This window comes from Artemia franciscana, unplaced genomic scaffold (assembly GCF_032884065.1).
Source record: "Artemia franciscana unplaced genomic scaffold, ASM3288406v1 Scaffold_284, whole genome shotgun sequence".
NCBI classification, from domain to species: domain Eukaryota; kingdom Metazoa; phylum Arthropoda; class Branchiopoda; order Anostraca; family Artemiidae; genus Artemia; species Artemia franciscana.
Genome location: NW_027063596.1, coordinates 1,158,714 through 1,182,596, shown reverse-complemented (window position 1 = coordinate 1,182,596; position 23,883 = coordinate 1,158,714). Strand labels below are relative to the sequence as shown.

The following is a 23,883-nucleotide window of genomic DNA, read 5'->3' as shown; positions in this document are numbered from 1 at the left end:
GGGAAGAAGATTTCCACAAAGGGGGCGCAGCATTCTGTAGCATTATTTAAAAAAACAATGAAAAAATAAATATGAAAAAGTTTTTTCAGCTGAAAGTAAGAAATAGCATTAACACTTAGAACGAACAGAAAATATTATGCATATAAGGGGTCCACCTCCTCCTAATACCTCACTCTTTACGCTAAAGTATTTTTAGTAATTTCAACTATTTATTCTACGGCCTTTGTTATTCAGAGGACAAAATTTTAGATTTAGTGTAAAGAGCAAGGTATTGACGAGTGGGCGAACCCTCTCATATACGTAATAAAAACATATGAATATAGAAGTTTGTTACGTAAGCTAATTCGTAAGTTATGTATATCTTTTACTAATGAAAGCGTTCGTAAAAAACTCAAAGTTCTAGTTGCCTTTTTAAGTAGCCCAAAAACTGGAAAGCAACTGGTCCTCCTCCCCCTTCTTTTTTCTCATAATCATTCGATCAAGACTATGGGAAAGCCATTTAGCCAAATAAATAAATATGCAAATTTCGCTTTAATTATTCATCTGCGGAGAACGGAAATTAAAACAAGGATTAACTAAAAAACATTCAGAAATTAAATAAAAAAATTTTTTTTAACTGAAAGTAAGGAGCGACATTAAAACTTAAAACGAACAGAAATTACCCCGTATATGAAAGGGGCTGTTCCCTCTTTAACGCCCTGCTCTTTACGCTAAAGTTTTTTACTGTTTTAAAAAATAGAGTTGAGAGAAAGAGTCAAACTTTAGCGTAAAGAGCGGGGCGTTGAAGAGGGAATAGCCCCTTTCATATACGGGGTAATTTCTGTTCGTTTTAAGTTTTAATGTCGCTCCTTACTTTCAGCTAAAAAATCTTTTTTTTATTTAATACATTCAAAGGACATGGTTTCTTACAAATGAATCCATGCTACGCACTCTGGGTGCAAGGGTTCAGATAGAGTTTAAATTTTGGAAGGGTGATTTAAAGAATTTAAAAATCGTCCAGTATGCCGACAAACGTGGAAACAAGCTAAATTTCCAAGGTAAATGTTTCACCGTGTCGACACATGCTAGCAAAACCTTGTAACCCCCTGCCCATATTAAAAAAAACTCTCCTCACCCTAAAGCGCCCCCTCTCCCTCTTAGCTGCGCCCCTGACTGGATACAATGGCTGTAACCGATTGAATCTTGGATCTTTCACCAATGCAAGTGAAAATTTATTACACAAAAATATATGACCTATTGTATTCTGTTTAGTTTTTTTTTGTACAGTATTTACGCTTTTGTAGTCACCATATGCTTAGAACATTGCTGTCCCGGGTGTGCATTGACAAGAATTGACAACAAATATATTTTGACCTTATTTGAATCACCTGGGCTGCTCTCTCTACCGTGGCTAGACTTAGCTGGTGGTTCCACCCCAAAGGCATTGACAAGAATATTATTTGAGGGATTTTGATGCCATCTGCTGGATAGGTTGCGCACAAAAAAAAATATCAGCCGACATCCAATATTTTTTCCGATATTCGATAGTGACACTGACCCTCATGTCAACCCGACAATATAGGTTGGCTGGTATATCTGTCAGGCCCTATTCTTGACCTATCTAGGATGTTTTTTAAGCATATCCACTTTTGAGACAAAACAAATACATATATATGCACAATTGTTGCTCTTTTAAAGATATAGAATGTCAAGTCAGGCAGCAGAGTCTGGAAAAGTAAAGAGATCCTTTAGACAAAAAATGAGCAGAAATAAAATGAAATAATCTTCCCGGTGTAAAACTGTCACAAACTACCTTCGTGCCATCTCAACACCAGATTATGATTTGCACTTCACAGAACAAAAAAAAGAAAAATTAATAAAAAAAAAAAATAAATAAATAACCGCGAAAAAAAACACAAATAACCGTGGATTGTCAGTTTAATTGAAATGTGCTGATATTCATTTTTTAAGGTTTTGATATTTTTTTGTCTATGAAAGTAAAAAAAAGTGAAAAGATTTGAAATATATTTTATTTTCAGTATATTGCCAATTATGTGCTGGTTTTTCGAAGGCATGGGGCTTAGCCTTACTCATGTTGATTTCTGCTCGTTTTGACTTTTGCATGGCTATTTATTGTAATTTCTGTCCGATTTGTGATTTATATATTTATTTTTAGTGGTCTGTGGTGGTCTTACGTTTAGAAGTTTAATTGCATTATTTTGCTTGTTCTTGGCAAAATGGAGCTCTTTACTTTTTTTTGAGAAACTTGTTCTGTGGATAAAGTTTCTTAAGTTATTTTCTGTTCATAGTTTACTGACATAGTCTTTTTCATGGAAAAAGAATTATATCTTTTCAGTTGTTTTTCATAAGAATGCATAGTTTGGGCTGCTTTTTATATGTCAGAGAAACTTTTTCTACAATTTTTAATCTTGGCACAAACAGTATTTTTAATTTTATAGTTCCTGAAGTTGACCTGCAAAATAAAACTTAATATCATTTCTATAGAGATTATAACTATGCTCTGTGACAACCTGGATGCATTTAAACTCTTTTTGTTTGTCTAAGTTGTAAAAGCAGTAGAAGTAATAATAGTAGCCCCAAAAATATCAACTTAATACCCCCAGAAGCTCTCGACACATAATTTTAGTGTCTTATTGGTAACCAAAAATACAATGCCTTTTATTTTGTTTAAAGCAACATTTAGTTTTAAAGCATAATGTACCAATTGCACAATTGTGGGGGGTTATTATCCCCCCATAATTAAAATTGTGGGGGTACTTATCCCTTACAACGGAGCTGCTGGACCGTTCTACAATGTTGAACAAAACGATTGTCTCAAAATTGTGACTGGGTGCGTTTTGAAAATATATGGGCTTGAGAGAAATGCTTCATGCCGTCCAATCTGTTCTTACCCTTAAAAAGGGCACTAGAATATTTTGTTTTGACCGAATAATCTCCTTTATGAGGTTCAATTATATTTCTAGTATTCATAGAGTGGTTCTACTATGATAATGTTTATATATTCTTTTGAAAACATGCAAGCAAGCAAAACTTCTCCTAAACGTTTACTAAGAGTTTCACCTCAATACTCTTAGCGTCAATAGTTACAGCAATTGTAGTGGTAGTAATAAAAGTATACATGTGGTGGCTTCTGACTAGTTCAAAATCATAAGCAGATTAACTTTAAAGGTCTAACTTAATAAAATTTCCTTCAAAACACACTGAAAGTTTCAGCTTACTACCGTCAACCATTCCTAAAACATTTCAAATGCTTCTGCTTGATACTCCATGTGGCCATAGTGTGTTTTAAATTAGTTCCATTATTTCCATGAGATTTCTATATATCCCAAACTTTTCGCCCTAATATCCTTAGCTTTAAAAGCAGTAGTAGTAGCAGTAGCAGTAAAAGTAATTTTAGTGGCCTAATCGCTTGTTATACTTCAGTAATAGAAGTACGGTGGTAATAATAGTAACAGTGGTAGTAGTATGAGTGGAAGTAGTAGTATTAAGATGCAAATATTTTCTTTTGGGTAGTTCAACATCCCTCGCAACAAGCACTGTTATTTTCAACTTCACACGCCAAACTATTCCAAAGATATTGCTGTTTTGACATCCTACATACCGACTGCGTGATGTGTTTTTTTTTCACCTTCCACCCTCAAAATTCCTTGAAAATTTCACCTTCATACCCTAGGCATACTTAAAATAGCAGTCATAGTAGTAGTTATGATATTACTAGTAATAATATTGAATAGCAGTAGTACTGCTGGCATTAGCAGTATTAACCTATTGCCTTTTGGTTAGTAGAATATCCCTCTAATAAAGTCCTGGAAATTTCCACTTAATTCAATCAGTCATTGTCATGACGCTACATATATATCCTTTTGATAGCCGGTATCTTCATATACCTCTTAATAATTTTATACCAATGCTTTTAACCTTCCGAGTAGTTGAAATAGAAGAAGCAATAATAGTAGTGGTAGTAAGTGTGGTAGTAACAGCAGAAATAGCATTAGTGTGGACATATTGTCTTTTGTTGAGACGATCTTCTTCTGTAGTCATTATCTGCAAGTTCCTACTCAATACCCAAATCAGCTCATAAGATAAGGTGTTTTGACAATGTGCACATACATTGTGCCTTTACTTTAGTTCAAATTTCCCCTATATAATGTGATTGGAGTATTGTGGTAGTAGAAGTGGTGGTAGTTGTAGCAGTATTAGTAGCAAGCAAATATTGCCTTTTTGATCATCTTTCTAACCATTTCCTGGATTTTCCAAATTAATATACTCAGTTATTTCTGTGTTACACCCTTTTGACAATCCGTACACACATAACATGTTTTGATTTAGTCTAAAACTCAACTCAATATTTTCTAAAAAAAACTCACCTGAATGTCCTTCGTCTTCTTGGAAAGTAAAGTTCAAATATGCATACCTTTCTCAATAACGCATTCTATGTGTAAACAACAAAAGCATTGCCTAACTTACAGCTCCTGTCCTGAGGACTGTAGGGAAGCTGACATCCTGAAAGACATTATTACTGGACTTTTCAACAAGGTTGAAGAAAATAGATCTTTTAAAATTCCGATCGAATATATATTTGAGAATGATGGGCTTGGATTGGGGGCTGATTGCCCTCCGTTTACCTTTGACTCTTAGAATGGGTGCCTAAACTTCCGACTTGCAATCAAATTATGTCCATCCAGTTTCTAGTTTATACAACTACCCGTTCCATAAGAACTTTTAATGCCCCGGTCATAGCTTGCAATTTTTGCGCATGCGCTCTGGGGGATTGTGTTCATCCTAAGAACAATGCTTTATGATTTTGGACTATTTGTAATAAAATGACTATCTCAGAATTTTAATTGATTGCATTTCGGGAAAAGAGGAAGTCAGGAGGGGGAGTAATTGCTCTCCATTATGTTTGAATCTTAAAAGAGAACTAAAACTATACATTTTCAATTAAAAGAGCCCCTTCTAAAGTTCACCAGACCACCCTTTACATAAAGACCTGATTTGCCCCTGGGACATATCTTACAACCCTTACCCCCAGACTCTGGAGGATTCTGTTAACCCCATAGGCCTTATTATATGATCCTCGGACTATGATTGAACAAATGGCTATATCATAATTTCTATTGGACGTAATTGTGTAAATACGACGTGGGAGGGATCACTTTGAATCATAAAAAGGGCACTAGAACATTTGATTTCTAATCAAATAAGCCCTATCTGGACTTCTTATGACAAAGCTTTGCATATAAACCTTATATACCCTTGAGGCATATCTGACAACGTTCACACTGAGGGCTGGGAAGAGGGTGTCATCCTCAAAGAGAATTTCCAGACCTTTTAACTACGCTGAAAGAAATGAATATCCCAAAATTTGGATTAGATGTCTTGGGAATTGATAGGCATTTCAGGGAGGAGGGGGTGGGGCTTGTTGCCCTTAATTCACTTTTGTCTAATAAAAAGGGCACCAGCCCTTTCAATTTTCAATCTTATGAGCTTTTTTCGAAGTTTTTACGAAAACAAACGGCCCTCTCAAATTTTCTGTCAGATGCATTTTGGGAAAATTCAAGATGTAGGGAAAGAGATCACTCTGAATTACAAAAAGCACAGTAAAACTTGTTATTACTAATCCAATGATCACCCTCCAAAGTTTATACGATCATCCTTTGTATATAAACCTTAAATGTCCCCAAGGCATAATTTACAACCCTTGCCACGAGGTTCTGGGGGGTTGCCATTTTCGAGAATATAATTTACAGACTTTGCATTTACGTCAAAAAATTGCTATCCCAACATTTTGATTAGAAATGTTTGGGAAAATAGTGTGCGTGGCAGGAGGGTTAGTTGCCCTTTAATAACTTTTGATTATTAAAAAGGGTCCTAGCCCATTAAATTTTCAATCGAACGAGCCCTTTTCAAAGTTTCTACAACAACTCGTTCGATACGAAGTGCCCTGGTCTAAGACCAAGATATTACAAAGAAGATATTACATTGATCCCATATCGTTCTTTACTTAGGCAACACTATTATGCTGCCTATGAATAAATTTTGAAAAATGAAACTATGTTCACAAACAATATATATTTTATATTGATGCATATATATTTTAGTTTTTTTGTTTAGTTTATGCACTTTTTTTTATCTATATTAGTTTAGTTTTAGATTCGTCATTTTTTACTTTTGTCTTATTCTATGCAGAAAACGCCTTGTTTTATACAAGCGGAATATACGTTTGATTTTTGTTCTCCTGGTTTTCCGTTACTAGCCGTAGTCTGTCTTTTTCAGATTCTTTTCTTTGTTTCATTTGACTTTAAAAGAAGCTAAGGCAAAGGGTATGGAAAGAGTGTTTGAAGTAATGATGATACTGTATGAACTTACATCCCTGATAGATTAATATATTTTTGATTGCATTTGTACTTGGCTTTAACTGATTTATGTTGTATTATGTTTTGAAGGTTTCAATTTTTTTTTATCTAGGTCACTGAAATCATCTACATAGGCGTAGTATAGGATCTGTTTTTTTCCTCCCTTTTTTCTCCTTGCCACTCTTGCAGTTGGCATATTCCTTAGGACAAATTCCGTAGAAAAATCAATTTTGTTTTTGGAAGGACTTTCCAAGCATTAAAACTGTTTCAATCTTAGGCCATGAAATACTTAACTAAATTTAAAACACATAGAAATACATAAATTTCTCTTTACCTTCTACAAAATACAATGTATATCGTGAAGCCATTAGTATTTTTTCTATAAAAGAAAATAAAACAAATACAGAAATGAAGGAGGTCCTTAACAATTTATTAAGGAAACTAAAATGTTTACCCCACAACCAGCTAGTTTAAACTGTTTATTTCATTGTCAAAAAAGGTTTTTCACTACCAAGTTGATTATATCTTAGTTGATTATAGGTCTACTTAGTTGATCATTTATCAGCCTTTAAGCGTTTCATCATCATCCTTTCATATCATCCTTTTAATATCAGCCTTTAAGGTCCAATATGAATGGTTATTCATGTTAGTTCCCCTGAATGTTTGTTCTCCAACGACATGAGTCACAATTTCAGCTCCAAATTCAATACTAAAGAATGACATCATTTTAAAAGGTCCCTTCATAACCGTGAAAGTGTTATCATCAATCACCGTCAATAATTTGGTGAACCCCAGTCTTTCCAGTCTATATAAGACAGAATCAAGGTACATAACGTCTAGACCATAAATATAAGTCTTCCATGAATCAAACGTTCCGGAGACACCAAAGTAGATATCTAGAAAATACATGAATTTGAATGAAAGGAAATAACATACGAGGTTCAAAGATAAATAGAGGGTGGGGTCCTTTGGATCTTTCCAAGTTTGATTTGGAACTATTTTTTACCTTGAATCACTTTTATTAAGGATACTTTGCTAATTTTTCAACACTATTACCGTGAAATATCTATTGTGTTCCCAGCAACTCGGAAATAACGCTAAATCCATGAGGGAATAATAAACTGGAAGAAAGATTTACCTTTTACCTTAGGTAAAATAATATCGTTTATGAATACATTTTCCACCAATATTCACTTAACATTTACTTTAAGTTATTACTTTTTAAATAGCTTTCCTTCTTTGATTAATTGTTTCCCTATTGATTTATTTCATTCCTCAATTATTTCTTTTAGACCACTTCATTTTCCAACTTTTCAATTATCCTTACTATTGCTTGCCACAGTTTCATAACATATTGTTTGCGTTAAAAACTTTAGTAGTATTTCGAATGGTAGAGGTAATCAAAGCAGCAATCCCATCATCATGCCATCATCAAAGAATGCGTAGTAGTGAACTGTAAATAAGAAGCAACAAGCCTTAATAGTAACCAAAACTCCAAAAAAGTAACTTTTATGCCAATAGATATATCAAAAGAATCGGCTTATTATGTTAATTAAAAATATATAAATTTAAGTTTTATTAATATAAAACATAAAACTTATTATAAATATAAGCTTTATTAAGTTTAGATTAGCATATTAAAGGATAAAAGGGGAAACATCCCCTAAATGTCATAGAATGTTAATAAAATTTACATCACTTGATACAAAACGAATGTAAAAAAAATACTATGTTTATTAAGGGTGTTGCTGCTCACTCTTCACGCCAAAGTTTTTTAGTGCTTAAAAAAAGATGTTTTTATGGTCAAAATTAAACGGACATTGTGTCTCGAATAGTGTGTCTTTGAATTCTGAAGTCATATTCTGCATTGAATTTCATGCTGTCTGCCGTATATATTACAGCATAAAATGCCCAAAAACAAGGGTCAACTAACAAAATCCAATCAAATTTTATAGAACAAAATATTCTATTGATATTTCAATTTTGGTTACACTTCTTGCCATAAAAGACTTGTTATCGAACAATGATATTCTTTGCTTGAAAGAACATTTTCTGACAATGTACAGCATATGCATTTTAAAAGTTGATATTAAGTTTGAGGTTTAATTGATGTTTGCAAAATGATCCGCTTCCAAAGATCGCTCAAGAGTGGATATCGCCAGCTGTGTTATGGGTTTGTTTCGTTCTAGTATTTTGCTTTTTGTTGTCTTTTCTTGATGTTGAAGTGTGTTTTACTGTAAATATTTATCTTCTGAAAAATTACCACATTGATTCATCAGAATTTTCGTTTATTTCTGCGTTTAAGCAGCTAAAGTATTGCCTCTGTTAGATTGATCAACTAGATAAGTGTTGAATTATTATTGGAGATTCCAACTGTAACTTATTTGACGAATGGTCATTACCTGCTTCTAATTACCCTTGTATTTTCATGGCTTCTTAGAGATCCTGCCTAAGGATATCTGTTACACTTACATTCGTCCAACCAATCTTATTACAAACCTCAATCATGCAGTCTTCTCTATGAATATTCAAGTTTCAGTGGTCTACGACGTTTCTGATCTCCGACTGTGAGACCACCACATAATATCTTTATAATTTCCTCATCCTTCTTTTCAATCACCTCACTCATTATAGCTTTAAACAGCACCGGACCTAATCCTTCAGGGACTTTAATAATATCAAATGTGATTTACTCCCAGTTGTTTCAAATTCTATCCTACAAAAGGTTTTTCTTCTTTTCCAGCTACAAATGAGAACCCCTTAAAACAATAACCAATAGACACATGTGCTGTTTGATATTTCTCAAGCACTCCGAAGGATTACTATATTGTCCGACGTACAAAAGAAGCACCGGCACCTTCCAAACTTTTCCACTGGGGTATGACTAGGCATAGGTCAAGTATTCCGAGCCTTGTAGAAACTTGAAAAAATTGAATGCTCGTAACATCTATGGCTTCATTTTAAGCAAAATTGTTCTGGTTAAGTTTTTTATATTTTGCTATTTCCTAAAGAGATTTTGCAAAAGAACTATCGATTCAAATTATCTTGATAGTTGAATATATGCTTCAGCAAGCTTCTCAGTCCCAAAATTACTTATATACAGAAATTTCTCAAAGGATCTTCCAAGTACTCACCTGCCTACTAAAAATATTAGTGATTCCGAATGAAATCCATGAAATTTGTAGAATTTTCTGTACGAGCTGCTGCACTTGAGCCTGAATATGAAGTCAAGGTAAACACATTTCTCTTTAGTTGCCTTCTCCACAGTTTTGTTTTTTTTTGTAGATTTTCTAGTATGAGAAACCCTGTCCCTGATAAACAAAATTCTCTACATGACAGTGATCTGATGGTAAACCATATCTTTCTTTTTATGCAAATGATTGCAGTCCAAGGAGCTTTACTTTCTTGTTTCTATAACCGAAAAATGTACGGTCTAAACGCTATAATCGTCGTTCCACCTGCCTGCTCAAATTTTTTTATTCAATATCGGAATACCAAATGTTACATTCTGGGTTTTTATTGAATATATGAACACCAAGTGTTATGTTCCGCCATATGAATTTGTCTTTCTCTTATGTCTCGGCAGTGCCCATGCTCTTTCCCTTGTCATAAAACGTCTTATTAATGATGATGCATTAGGAGAGTCTTATGCGAGCTGAATATGATATACATCATACATGATAATTGTTTGACTCTCTATTTCATGCTGATATTTTTTTTCCGTGTAGAAAATTTTTGGGTATAACCATCACACATCAGAAGCCTCCGTGACATGTATCCTTGTTTTAAGAACACGTAATACATCATTTGTCATCTATAGCTGAAGGTCCACCAGTGAAATACTCTTCTATCCATACACCCACTTCCGTTATTATGGATATTCCCGTTGACGACGAAAACAGCGCCAATTATGGTGCCGTTTTCTACTCTTCACTCTTCAACAACAGAATTCTTGATGCGCAGTCTAATGGAATACTCACCAGTATAAATTTTTCTCTTGTCAGCTAGGCAGATGATATTTTGAATTTCAGCCATAATATTCAACTCAAAGGTGACGTTTTCACATCACTACTACGCGGTTATGTAAAAATTCAATGCTGAATTCTTCAAGTATTATTTTCAATCCTAAGCGATTGCCACCATAGGAATTTTGCCTTGGGAACAGCTAGATCGAACCAACTAGACACACTACTTTCCTTTGTCTTCCCATTAGTTTTTCAATAAGACATACATAGCAACTCCTAGCTATTGACCTTGAACATGAAGTTATGCAATTTTTTTGGTTTATGCCTTTTGTAGTTGCATCAAACCCATGATGACGTCAGGACATTGAGAAGAGTGTCACATTGTCTGGGGTTAGAGAATAAGTGGCAATTAAAATCAATATAAACAGCTTCTGCCACACAGCTCTGCTGGGGCTGAGTAGTAAAGTTGTCAGGTTCTCGTTACTAATAATATGATAGAAAAAAATAACAATTATTTGAAATTTCTGAAGGCACTTCTAATAAATTTAAGATGGAGAAGGGGATCTGAGCCTACTGGTTAAGATCTTATATCAAATAAAATCGATTGTATTTGACAGAATTTAAATTTTTCCGGGAATTGACCACTTTTTTAAAGTGATTTAGAATAAAAATACTATTTGTGGGAAATGTTTATTTTGTGGATACTATTTGTTGGATTCTTAAAAATGAACTGGAACTTTCAATTTTCAGTTGAATCAGACCTTTTTTGTCTAGTAAGACCACCGTGTACGCAAAAAGTGGTACAAAAAATTAGGTCTAATCTTTTTTTTACTTAGCCGCCCACAAAGGGGTACTTCGAAAGGTTGTGTCCAAAGAAATAATCAAAACTAGATTTAAAACTTTTAAGTTAAAGAGAAATTCTATTATTAGAATATTTTAATGATATTCCAATTCGCTATCTAAACTAAAACAATGAACATTCCATAATCAACTTCCAAAAACATAAAAAAAAAATATAATAGTTCATAAGGAAAGTTCTACTGTCAAATAATAAAGAAGAAAAATTAAAGATTATTTTTCTAACTTTAAATAAAATGAATTTCTTACGCACAACTAACACAAAATAGTAAAAACGCAAAAAAGTTGATACAAACACAAAAGAATGATAATAGATTTGTACTCGTCCAACATATTGGTGCAATGCTTTCTGCTTGCCCTTTTCCCAGTCTCCTTAAATATCTGAGAAAAGAAAAACTTGAAACGTTCCTTAATCCAAACGCACAACTTAAAAACTAAAGTTTGGAAACAAATAACTTAAAGATAATTATAAAATACAATCTGCACAACATAGCTTGCCAATACGGTATAAAAACAACGAAAAAACAATTAATTGTTAAACAACTTTTTTTGAAAATTAGAATTCAATCCCAAGCCCTTATGTACCTTATTCTAAGCCAGGATATACTATCGTATAGCTTGTATAAGCCAATTGATTTTGATCATAGTTTCCCTGAGAAACACTGCCTAATCCACTTTATGGCCCATGTCACATATACAACATGGGCAAATATTTCGGTATATACTATTTTACTGAAGATCACTAAAAACTATTGCTGTTACAACTAAATATTGTATTTTATATACATATATTTTTTTATACTTCAGTGGTAATTCCCAAAATCCGTTGTTTTCAACAGGATGCTCAGTACAAAAATGTATTGAACTGAGTTCGAGCTTCTAGATCTTTAGCGGTAAGGCTTAGCAAGATTATTGGCTGAATGACCGGGTTATAAAACGTTTTCCTAAAATTTATTTACAAAAACTAATATTTTGTAGTTCGGCTTGCCTGTAAATTTGAATTAAAAAGGTAAATACATTCTATCATTTTGTTTATTGATCTTTTTTTTTCAAGTTACGCATAATAAGCAACTACTACGGGATTCTTATATATTTCCTTTGTTATTGTTTCTTATTATCTCAACTCACTATTAAAATGTAATGCTTTGCTATTGACACTACAAAACGAAAAGATTAGGTCTGAAGCGTTCCACCATAATGGGGCAGAAATTTGATTTTTACTGAAGTCGGCTTTTTGGTTTCAGGTAAGAGCTCCTTTTGATCTAGACATAGAGTAGTATTTGGCTTTAATTCCTCATTTATTAGAATAAAAACAATGAGCAACGAAGTTTACTCTAAACTTTTGAATCATAATTTACCTTTGCTCTAAAGTTTTCTTGCTGATAACTTATTCCCTACGCCTTTTTCAATCGCAAAATCTCTAAAAATTCATTTATTTTCTCACACTTTCATCTAATATTCGTAAGTAATCAGGTTTTGCCACCTTTCTTATACATTGTTTTTTTAAGGTTTTTCTAAAATCCATGGGTGCTTCCCCCTTATCAAGAATCATATTCATAATCTTAAGTAGCTCATTTCTAGCCTCAGATCCTCCATATTTAAGAAACTCATTTATCACACTACCAGCACCTAGAGCCTTATTATTTTTCTGCCGCTGTACCTCGGCTTAGCACATTCTCAAAATGTTCCACCTATATTTCTTTAACTCTTTCCTTATCACTAACTGATACCCCATTCCTATCTTTAGCTGGGACTAGTCCAGAATGACAACTCCTTTTCAATTGATTAACATGCCAGTATAATATTTTACTATTAGGCCATCTGGCTGCATCTTCTAGACCCTCTGCCATTTTATCCATGGCCTCATACCTCCTTAGTTCATATTTTAATGCTTTCTCCAATTTATTTACATTCCTTTTGTTTTCATATGATCTATCACTCAGCTAAATATTGTGCAAACTCCTTTTATTCTCAATTAAACATAAACCTTTTTCACTAATATTCCTAGATGCAGTCTTAGCTTTCTTCCCTACAACACCATTAGCAACTGCACAAATTGTTTTTCTAAAATTATGCCAGCCATATTCCACATTATCAAACTTTAAGCTCTTAAGTTTAAAATACAACTGTTCCTCGAAAGTTTCTCTCAAATTTTCATCATGGTGTCTACTAACATTATAACTTCCTGGGAGGTAGATACCTTTCCAAAATTTCAGCTTTAAATTAAGTTTAGACGCTACTAGATTGTGATCTTTACTTTTAACATCAAGAATAGCACTTCTATATACCCTAGTGTCTTGTATTGATCCTGCTAGTCTTCGGTTTGCAATAATATAATCAATAAGGTTTTTTGTCTTACGATCACGGAAATACCATGTCAACGTATGGGCCGTTTTATGACAAAACAACGTATTGGTTATAACAAGGTCGTTAGACCTACAAAACTGTAAAAGTTTGTTGTCATTCCTGTTTTATTTTCCTACACCAAATTTACCTTGGCTAGGATATTATCTATGCCTGTTTCTACCAGCCTGGGCGTTAAAATTCCTAGTAAAACACCATATTTTCACCTAGTGCCCTGTCTCTTTGCTCCTGTAAGTGCAAGTAAAAGTTATTTGAGTCCCTAGTTTCTCCGTCAGTTGGTTCAACAGTGGCATAACTACTATAACTGATACCTTTAACCTTTTAGTAATAAAATGAGCAATTAGTATTCTGTTATTTTTCCCTTCCCAGCCCAAACAAGACTTAGAAGCTTCCTTATTCATTATTAGCCCTTCTCCCTGCCAGTTCACCCAATGTCTGAGTAAACAAATTCTATATTACCTAATTTTATGCTTCCTACCACTGGGATATGAATTTCTGAAACTCCTATTAAGTCCAGTTCAAACCGTCGTAACATTCCAAGTTGCAATTTCCATGATCTTTAAATCATTAAAATTATTTTGACCTCAGGAAAAGCATTTATCCCCGACACCAGTGCAGGAAGAGGATCAACCTTTTTTCTCAAGTCTACATTAAAGCGCCCAAGCTGGCTTAGAACCAGATAGCAAGAAGTTACTGGAACCTCCAGTTTGGTTTGAGGTTTTGTGCAATCCTGGGCCCATATTGCCCACAACATGGTTTTCACCACGGCGATGCTCTTCCATCAACAAGAGTTGAAATCCTACACTAACGATCCCAAGCCTATTACCTCGGACCCATTATATATTCATGCCTACAAATATTATGCTACTACGTGGATGCAACTCATAGTAGATAAATTCATTAGGAAGATGTTTGTGAGGCAGAAAACACCGATCGCAACAGACCAAGGTCAGAAGAAATATCAATTAAGATATATCCAATCCAAACAAAATCCCGTGCGAATGCTGTGTTGTTTACTAGGTTTTAATTTTCTCGAAGGACACCACTCCACCAGTGGGAGAAGTTGACCCCGAAATCCCCAGTCGTGGAGGCATCGCAAAAAGGTCGAGGAAGCCCTTTGCAGATGCCTTTGTACACAGATCTGGATATTATGCCCTGCTGCAGTTGTCGTCCCATAGAGGATCCTTCCATGATGGTGTTCTGCATCACCTTACAATTTAAAGTATTGCTGGGAGAAAGTTTGTAACTCATTGGACGTTTGGACACGCCAATTGGCCCTGTTGAGTGTATATTTGAGGGGCCTTTTTCCTCCTCCATCTGTATTTATAGCCCAGGGTGAGGGTGCCCAAGTTTCTATTATCAGACCCCCAGGGACAAGGTCTCCCTTGGTCCGTGCTTCATATGGTGGTACTCTACATTTTTGTAGGGCGTTCTCCTATCTGTTGTTCTCTATCAAAACCTAACATGATTATCTAATAATTAATTAATGCAACTAATAAATAGATGCAGTAAATTGCAACTTTAATTTTAATTTAGACTGTAAAGTTAAGGGAAAAGTTAACACATGCAAGCTCAGTTGTCCTCTGCCAAAACCTAGCATGTAAACTAATCATTAAATAACTAACCTAGCATGTAAACTAATCATTGAATAACTAATGCAACTAATTAATAGGTGTAATAAATTACAACTTTCCTTTTAATGGAGACCCTAAAATAAAGAAAATAGAGAACACTAAAAAGCTCTGTTGCCCTCTGCCGAAACCTAGCACGTTAACTAGTAATGAAATAACTAATTCAACTCTTGAATAGTTATAGTAAATTGAAAATTTCCTTTTAGTTTAGACACTTAGATAAAACTTAGATAAGACACACTAGATAAGAGAAAATATATCAGATAAAACGCACTGGATAAAACTTGCTGCATAGAAAATATAAAATATTATTTTATTTAAAATAATTTTTTTTTTATAAAATATTATTTTTATTGAATTAATTCCTAAGAGCAATGTAACCAGTGTAAGGGGTGGATATACTGTAATTTATGCCTTTTTTACAAGCAAGTTATTCCAGCAATGAGTACCTCATGGAAAAAAGTGTCCTAACGTCATTAATTCCAAGAATTATATTCAAGGTTAAATGGTAATTCGATAGTGACAGAAAAAAAAGTCTCAGTATCTGAAGTCTCAGTATTAAAAAATTTAAGACGAAGTAATATCACCAAACAAGTTCTATCTCCAAGCAAGTCCTATTTACAAGTAAGTCCTGTCTCCAAATAAGTCCTAGTCCTTTCTCAAAAATAATCTTCTTCAGATTGTGTTATATATATCTTTTAGTAAGTGAATCAATCAAAAATTTCAGAAATGTACCCAATGAAGATTACTCCCTTTTATTCTCCACATCAAAATTAGCAATGATATGGCTCATAGATCCCTTGATATGATGAAATATTTCTACGAGGCAGCGTAAAGCATATACTTTCAAAACAGTGACTCAGTTATATGCTAATGATGATTCATAATCCTAAGAACCATCATATTTTGAAGTAGACCAAGCCAACAAAGGCGTTGAAATGTAATAAGTAGTTATTTTTTTTAACATGAATAATATTTAACTCTCATGACAGTTTTCACTGCAAGCTTAGATTATCATAAAACTAAAATATTCAGAAAATCCAAACTAATTAGCTCATAAATCAGTTGAAAATAAAAATGTTCTTTCTAGCACGGTATTTTAAATGTTCTTGCTATGGTAGAAGGACCAGAAAAAAAAATACAAATTACTTACAATTTTTATTCGTATCTTCCTGTATTGTGGTGAATATATTTCCCATTCTTTTAAAAAAAGGTGCTGACTTAAATTTCAAGCTGTAGCCTTCTCTGTGAAATAGAAATTTGATTTTATTGGCATCACCTTAAATTATCTTATAATAAGTCTCATTTAAAAACAAATCTAATTGCAATCAATTTCATCTGGCTCTTGATGAATTACTTTTAGCAAGCCAACATAGGCTACTAAATACAAAAGTGTTTTTGCCTTAAACTACATATGTTCACAACCCTTGGTAGATCAAGGGGGTGGTCTTAAGGAAAAGGACCCCCTCCCAGAATGTTGAAAGTTGTACTAATTTAAAGAGTGGCAGGAAAAAATACCGATGGGGCAGACAAATTTTTCAACGACCTCTCTCCGACTATTTTGTATCAACCCTTTTCCATACCTTAATGGGTCGTTATTATTCACTGCTTTATTCAATTCAGTTAAAAGTGTAAAATATATTAACCCCCAACAGAGAGCAGAGCTTCTAAAGTTGGGTAATCTATATAAATAGAACACATAAAAAAAGAAAAAAAGTGCTCCCAGGGCATAGCTTACCTTGTGCTGGCATTCTAGAGGGTTGTCTCAAACCCAGAGTCATTGTCACATAACATTAGGACCATTCTAAACTGAATGGGTATTTCAAAATTTTGATCAGATGGATGGATTCGGGGAAACGAGGGCGTTGGAGGGTCTAGTTGTCCTCTGATGACATTTGACTCTCAAAAAGGGAACTGGAACTTGAAATTTCTAATTAAATTAGTCTCCTTCCATGAAAACCTTATATTCTCCCGGGGAATAAAATTTTCGTATGGGGATCGCCACTTAATACCTAGTTTTTGTTCATACTTTGCTCTAGATTAATTGGGTTCAAACCCATTTTGAATTTCGTTAGTTTTTAAGAAAGTTTCGTCTTAAATTTTGTTTTATAAAATAAGTTAATCATTAATTTTTGTATCCTTTTAACAATATGATATATGGCATACATTATCGTTTCGTATTAGTCAAAATCCATAAGAATGTCGTTCCTACAGGAAAAATTCCTCAAATTTCAGTGGAAAGGATGTATCTACTTAATCCTCCTGGGTTCACCCCTGTTGGAAAGTATGGATACATTTTTTAGAAGGAGGGAGTAATTTTTTGCCGAAAATTTTTGAAGGGGAGAATTTTTCATGAAGAGGGAAGTTTGTGGGTGGTGAACGTTCAAAGATAAATTTTACACTGAGTGAAGTTGCCAGAATTTCTGTGGAAATTTCTTTGTATTAGCTTTACTTTTTTTGCCAACTCAATTTTACATGTGGAAATATCAAATGAAAATGTCCGGGGGCGAGAGTTTCTTCTTGGCACTCGTGATTTTTGAACAAATTTATGTTAATACTTTTTTTATGGAAGAGTGTGGGGTTGGGCCTCGATGGGGGGGTCTGGGGTTAGTTCCAATTATTTTGCAATAAAACATCGTTAATCACTTGTTTGTTTGTTTATATTTTTGGAGAGAAGAATATTATGGGTAAGCCAGCGATTTGCTCTATTGACTTTTGGAATAAAACATCGTTAATAAATCTGTATCGGCAATTCCTTTAATTAGCCATGGGTCTTATTTTTTTCATCAAAGTCTACCAATTTGATTTTAATTTCAGTTGATTTTAATTCCATTTACTTTTAATTTCAAAACACGAATTAAATATCTTTTAATAGTTTTTTGCGTGGAAGGAAGATCAGGCGGTTTAGCAAGGGCCAAGGGTCAAATCCCTGGGTTGTTTTGAATAAATATCGGTAATAAATCCGTCTTAGCCTTTTTCTCCAATTAGCCATGGTTCTTAACTTTTTGATCACAGCCCACCAACTTGACTTTAATTCAAAAACATTTTCAATTAAAATCAAACTAAAAATTAATAATTGTATGAATAAAAAAACTTCGTTAAAAATTTTAATTTGGGGGGGAGCAGGGGTTGGCTTGTGGAGGAAGGACCGGCTGTCAGCTCCAATACTTTTCGGAATAAAATATCGTTGTTAAGTTTTTTGAGGGGAATGATGTTTGTTTATTCAGGGAAGGCCAGAGGTCTGCTTCTATTATTTTAAAATAGTATATAGGTAATGAGTTTTTTTGTGTTAGTGTAGGGGCCTTAGGCCGTAGAGGGAGGGTGAGGGGTCAGCTCCCATGATTTCTGATGGAATATATCATTAGTGAGTTTTTTTGTGAGGGTATGGAGGAGAGCCAGGGCTTGACTCGTAGGACATTTGGAATAAAATGTCAATAGCAAGTTGTTGTTGTCTATTTTTGAGTGAGGTGGGGTCAACCTTAGAGTTCTATATGATCGTTGGTCTAATCTGAACAAACTAGCTGCCTCGAAAATTTGATGGGACAGATTTTGGTAAAAGAGAGCACTCTTAGGTGGACATATTAGGACCAGATTAATGGTAAGCTACCCAATCGTCACAATTGACTCTTAAAAAGGAGACTAGAGCTTCCGTAGGAATGTTATATCAACCCAGGGCATAAATTACGACCATTGCCGTCAGATTATGGGGTATGATCGGAGTTAAAATGGCATTGAAAGGGGGTACAAGTTTCAATCCCATCGTTTTTGACTCTTAGAAAGGAACTAGAAGTTTCAATTTCTAATCAATTAAGCCACCTCTAATACTTATATGGCCATTTTTTCTGTTAAAACCGCATAGAGCCCTGGGACACAATTTTCAATCTTTTCCCCTAGCATCTGGAGGGCTGTGTCAATGCCAAAGTATTGTAGTTTGATTTTTGGACTAGTTGAACAATAACTAGACCTACGTTGCCTATGCAACGTGAAGTGTTGTGGCAACCTTTGTCCGGCTTCGCCAAATAAAGTGTTGCGAGAGCAACACTTTGGTTTTGTTTCTTTGCTATCGCTTAAGCGCTGAAGTTGTCAGCCTATCGAAGCTTTTAAAACGTTATGTTCAAAAAAGAACGCGATCAGTAATCATATGATCAAAGGCTATTCCTCAGCGTTGAAAAAATAACAATAACAAAAGAATATCGAAAGAAGGGACTAAATTGACTTTGCAGCCAGTTGAACGTTATCCTTTTCAATCATAGACATCGTGACGGATCAAGACTTGGAACAATATCTTATATAATCTAGTTGGTATTATAAGGCTATTCGTAACTTTTCAGGATCAAAATACCATATATGACACTCTATTAATTATTACAAAACTGCCTCGTTGTTTTACGTTATCAATTGTATCCGTCGCGTAAACACTTAATTCTAGGTTACAGTGAGTATGGGTAGGCTAAACCAACTAGCAAAAGTTACAAACCCCTCTTCACTAAAGATGATTGTAGCCTAACAGACGATTATTACTTACAAGTCCCCTACATGTCTTAGCACTGAACCAACTGGGTCTTATCATCAAATACACTTGAAACAAATAATAAGTACACCAAACAGCCAAATTTACAAACCCCTCACTGCCAAAAATTAATATGAGCTAACATCTGACCTTTCCTTACAAGTCCTCTACATGTCTCATAATTGGTATCGGCTTATTTTTGGTTTCAGTGTGTACCCGACTACTGAAGTTTTCAACCCCTCGAAACTTTCAAACTAGTATATCTCATGAAGAAATTTTTGTATCAAAAAATGGATGACATATACTTTGATCAGCTCATCAAGAGCTATCGATTGCCGTCGAAGAAATAAAAAATCTATCTGTCTTAGTTCAAAAGTTGATTGTTTTTGCCATAGGCCAACTTTCTAACGTCACCACTTAGAAAGGAGCAAAGGATAAGCTCCAATTTCTTTAGCAATGACAGAACTTTTAAGGTTTAAGAGGTATATCTGACAACATTTCTCTACCTCAATTCCAAGTCAAAAAAAAAACAAATGATAAACCCAGCCAAAATCACAGCAGCACTTTCGGACCCGTGGGAAAATGCCACTTTTTTGCTTCTGTAAATTTTTCTATTTATCACTCAAAGAAGATATATTGACTGTGGGGCCGGGTAACTGCCGCATATATTTAACACTTATAAGTTTTAGTCCATCTTCAATTTGAAAGTAGTGCCTGCCTGCTAGAACGGAGCTTTCCCCTCGAAAGTAGAAAAATGGTTTGATGAAACGAAAGCTTGGCTGCACAACTTCAGATACTCCTCTCTGACATAGGCTACATAACTCCACTTCACTTCGCACACCATAGGCTCTGGCTCGTGGAAAAGCAAAAACCATCCTTTTTGGCCCTAGGCAAAAGTTCTGTGGAGGTTTCCAAAATCTAATCCCATATTCATCAATCCAGCCTGAGGTCCACACTTTCCGTAAAACTCGCACAGGTTAGACCCTAACCAGTTTCCAGGAATAAGCCGACATCGGCGTCATAAGAAAAGAAAAACGGGACAAAACCAAAGAGTTGCTCTTGCAACACAATGAGTGGCTGTCTCCAAATTTCGATCGGATGCACTTAGGAAAAAAAGTACATGACGGGAGCTAGGTGCTCTTCAATATTTCTTTGCTCTTAAGAGAGGCACTAGGATTTGCGATTAAAAATCAAACAATCCCCTTTCGAAGTTTATACAACCACTCCTTCTATAAGAAAGTTATATGTTAATAATGGGCAACTAGAATAACCCACAGCTCTTTTCCTGAGGACAGTGGGGGACTTACCATCCCAAAAGACGTGATTATTGGAAGTCTTTGCAATGTTGAACAAAATAGTTATCCTAAATTTTGACTGGATGTGTCTGAAGAAATAATGGGCGTGGGGAGGTGACTGCCTGCCCTCCAACGACTTTTGACTCCCAAAAACTGCAGTAAAACTAACTTTTGACTCGCAAAAACTGCAGTAGTATTAAATTAGTACATAAATAATGCGCTGTGCCCACATCAATTTTTACTTAGGCAATGTTACTGTGCTGCATCTGAATATACCATATTTAGAAAACAGGCCAACTACCTGACTTACAGCCTTTGCCCTGAGGGTGGGAGAGGGAGGGCTAAATATCCTCAAAGATATAATTACTAAATCTGTCAAGAGTGCTAAATAAAACACACTAGGACTTAAGATTAACAATAGAACAATCCCCCTTCGGAGTTTATACGACCACCCCTTCTATAAGAGCTTTACAAGCTAATAATGGCAACTAGAATGACCAACAGCCCTTTCCCCGAGGACAGTGGGGGACATGTCATCCCAAAAGATATGATTACTGGACCTTTTAGCTTTAGGACTCTTTAGACCTTTTACGACCTTTATATTGAACAAAACAGTTATCTCAATATTTTGACTGGGCATGTCCTAGGAAAGAATGGGCTTGGGAGGCTGTCCTTCAATGAATTTTGACTCTCAAAACTGCAGTAGAACCTTAGGTTTCTAATCGAACATGCTTCTTTTGAATATTTTGTGACAACTTTGTCTTTACAAAATACCTTGGGAAAAGAAAATGTATTAATAAACAAATAATAAATTGTGCCTTCATCAATCTTCACGTCAGCAGCGCTATTGTGCTTAATTTGAATATACCATATGTAGAAAATGGACGAACTACCTGACTTACAGAAATTGTCCAAAGGGTGATAGGGGGTTATAGTGCTGAACACAATAACCCTCTTAAAATTTTGATGGGATATAGATCCAATAAAAATCTTAAGAGAGCTAATGATGAACAAGGGGGTGGGGGCTGGTGGCCTACCTTTCACTTTTGACTCTTAAGAAGACAATAAGACTGACTTATTAGTTTTTACTCATAGAACAGGCTAAAACTTAAAATTTACAATTAAATGAGCCACTGCTCAAGTTTATACACCCACTCATTCAATAAGAAGATTGTAAGTCATCAGCTCATGACCCTTAACCCTTGTTTCCAAGCTCTGGGGGTTGTGTCAACTATGAAAGCTTTGTTATGTAATTTTAGAACTTTAATTTTTAACTAAGTGGTAATGTCAAAATTTATGTTGTATGCAATATAGAGAAAAGCTCGGGGGAGGGTGGCTTGTTGCCTTCCGCTCTTCAAAAGGAAACTAGAACTTTGGATTTTTAACTAAATGTTCCCTTCGAAGTATATAAGACGATCATTTCCATAAAAGCCTTACATGTTAATAATGGGCAGTTCGTTTGACTTGAAGATCTTGTCCTGCAGCCTTTGAAGAGTTTTCATCCCAAAGACATAATTAACGGACCTTTCAATTAAATTGATGAAAATAGCAATCTCAGAGTTTTTATTTGATATGTTCGGGAAACTGTTGGGGGTAGAGAAGGGATTGGTTGTCCTCTAGTGGCCTTTTAGTCTCAGAGATGATACTAGAACCTTCAGTATTCAATGGAAATGTTCCCTTAGAAATTCTATGAAAATTATCTTAATGAATTGCTTTAGTCCAAAAAAATATCGCACCAACATCGCTCTTTACTTAGGCTGCGCTATTGAACTGCCTATGATATATGTTCGTTTGAGGCATCAATTATTCTCGAATTGTAATTTTTGTTCAGTTTGAATTTTAATCATAATACGTTTCTAGTTCTGCTGGTTTTAAAATTAATATGGCTCTTTGCTTTTCTTTGAAAAATATCTTTCCCAAATAGTTTTTAGAATTAATTTTGTTCATTTGTTAGTGCAAAAGATTGTCATATTTTTATAGTGAATATTTCTCCAGTTTTCCTGTATTTACCTTGGGAATCAAAACATATGGTTCTAGTTTATTAATTCTAATTAATATGTTTTGATTTATCGGAACTTTTGTCAACGATCCTTTCAAAAAAAATACCATTTGTTGTTCCTGAGGTATTTCAGATTCGCTCTTTAGAAAAGAGGGATGCACACATTCTTTTATTAATCAAGTGTATGACATATTACTGTTATATAACATTTTGACCCTTACAAATATACCCTGAAAGTTTCAACTTGATACCGCTCAAGTTAAATTGTCAAAAGAGCGCTGGTGCGCTCTTTTGACAATTAAAATTTGACTTAACCTACTAAACCGAAAATTTCAGGGTATATTGAGGGTATAAGTGAATTAGATGGATTAGGCTATAAAACTTACCTGACAAAAGAAGACTAAATTTTATTAACTAAAGAGCAACGAAACTATGCAAAAGTGCAAGAAAAAATATCAGATGAGCTTTGCTTGCTGTGTTATCTTCGAAATTTTTCGAGCAATCTGGAATTCAATAAAGATAATAAAAAAAGACAGTGATAAGATAAGACCTGAAATATACAAGATTTAAACAAACTTAAAGACGACTGTCGCATATTTTTCAGATGGCTAAAGCCTTAAATTTAATAAATTTTAGGACTTGTAGATTTTTTTTGAATATAAGAACATAGTGAACGTCTTATATGTAATTATTAAAAAAACTCTTTATATGTAAGTAGTGTAGGCTTTTAAGGTCCACTGTCCCAACACTTATTTTTTAAACTTTTTCGAGACGTACACGTTATTAATTTTCTAAAAGATGCACGTATTAGCTAAGTAATTGAAAGGGCTTTCTAAACGATGCATTTGTTAAATAATTAATAGGTTTTCTTTGATTCTTTAAAAAGGCCTTCAGGACCCCAACAA

General features: G+C 34.4%; 1 long non-coding RNA gene across 2 annotated transcripts; it reads right to left on the bottom strand.

Moving 5' to 3' along the window:
• Nucleotides 1-1,142: 1,142 nt before the first annotated feature.
• LOC136043015 (uncharacterized) lies at nucleotides 1,143-23,472 on the bottom strand. Of its 2 annotated transcripts, XR_010621528.1 has the most exons (5): nucleotides 23,365-23,472; nucleotides 16,328-16,419; nucleotides 6,691-7,252; nucleotides 4,368-4,503; nucleotides 1,143-1,706 (listed from the first exon to the last, which is right to left on the bottom strand). It is a non-coding gene; the product is annotated as an uncharacterized LOC136043015 (long non-coding RNA). The 2 variants fall into 2 exon arrangements; XR_010621529.1 differs by lacking the exon at nucleotides 4,368-4,503 and having other exon boundaries at nucleotides 1,147-1,706.
• Between the last annotated feature and the right edge of the window lie 411 nt (nucleotides 23,473-23,883).